The sequence below is a fragment of the Colobus angolensis genome, unplaced genomic scaffold (genome assembly GCF_000951035.1).
Source record: "Colobus angolensis palliatus isolate OR3802 unplaced genomic scaffold, Cang.pa_1.0 Scaffold160, whole genome shotgun sequence".
In the NCBI taxonomy this organism is placed as follows: Eukaryota; Metazoa; Chordata; class Mammalia; order Primates; family Cercopithecidae; genus Colobus; species Colobus angolensis.
Window position 1 is genome coordinate 3,121,884 of NW_012114711.1, and position 1,406 is coordinate 3,123,289.

Here is a 1,406-nt window from a genome sequence, read left to right on the forward strand (position 1 = left end):
TATGGTCAGTTGGCCGTGCTTTAAAAGAAGAGAGGTTAGAGAACTAACAGGAAATGTTTCACAAGCTAGGTGATTCAGGTTTTGTGGTCTTTGCAACACTTGTGTTCATTGTGTCCCTGAATATTAATCTCTGTAGTGGGAGTTTGCCATAGACAGATAAATGTTCTTGTGTATATAACCATTGACTCTGTAATCGGAGCATTTTCCGTCTCCTGTGTGAAGGTCTTAGGCATTGCTATTGAAGAGTTGTTGCCTGGGCTCTGATGTGCCCTGGCTTGATTTTGCTGCTGAACTTTGTTGTCTGAGTGAGCCCATAGATTAATTACCTAAATAAGGCCCTGAATATATTCAACAATTTTATAGTGACTCCAAGGCATGAAGGATTTTTTACAACATTAGTTTTAACTTGTTCAGCTATCCTTTTTAAGCCATGTCAAGGTATGTCTGTTGATAATGTCATTGGTACTTTGAGTGGGTTTTTATAATCATTGTGGGGATATTCTTGTTGCAAACCTTTAAAAATGTCAGCTTTAATTTAGCAAGTCTGACTCTGCCTATCCTAAATGATGAAAAAAAATTGAATAGCAACCTCTCTAATATCTAAAGTTTTAATAATAATGAAGAAGGCTTAACCCGTGGAATTGAACAACACACTGGTGAAAATGACTCCTAAATACATGGAACTTATGGAACTCAGGCAGTGTTTTAATAAAAATCTAATTAAAAGGTTATCCCATAAAAACTAGATGATTGTATTATCTTATTTTCATCTCATTTTTTATCCTATTAGATCTGGTTGAATATTGATTCTTACATGATGTTGAAAGCAAATCAAGGGCATACTTATTGATGCTATGAATACTATGAATATATGTGGTGCCATTCAGAATTCTGAAAGACAATCTCAAATGTTGGATTTCTGAAAGATAAAACCCCTCAAATCTCCTAACATCTAAAGTTCTAAACATCACAGTCCAAAAGATTAAAATCCAAATGTTGAAATTTTGAAAGTTGAATTCTGGATAAAGGATGAGTGGGTTTGGAGTTATACACAGGTAGCTTCATCATGTCAATTGCACCATGTTAGGTGGAACTATTAGTCTGATATTGTCCTTATTTGGAAATTAAGTATGATGTAGGGAGATGTATACAGGTGCCAAGTTGAGGAGGGGTAAATTTGTGGACTTAATCTTAAGTGTCAACTTGACTGGATTAAGAAATATCTAGAAACCTTATACAGTATTCTTTTGAGTGTATCTGTCTGTGAGGGTGTGTCCAGTGGAGATTAGCATGTGAGTCTGAGTGAAGCAAGTGGGAAAGATCTGCCCTCAATGTTTTGAGTGATTTTGGGATCACAGAAGGAGAGAAAACACAGGCAAAACATACAAGAAATCTTCCCTGACAAA

The 1,406-nt window shown here is 35.7% G+C and overlaps 1 pseudogene; it reads left to right on the top strand.

The window, feature by feature from the left end:
* LOC105508394 overlaps positions 1-673 on the top strand; it is a 1,849-nt pseudogene extending 1,176 nt beyond the window's left edge.
* Positions 674-1,406: the final 733 nt, after the last annotated feature.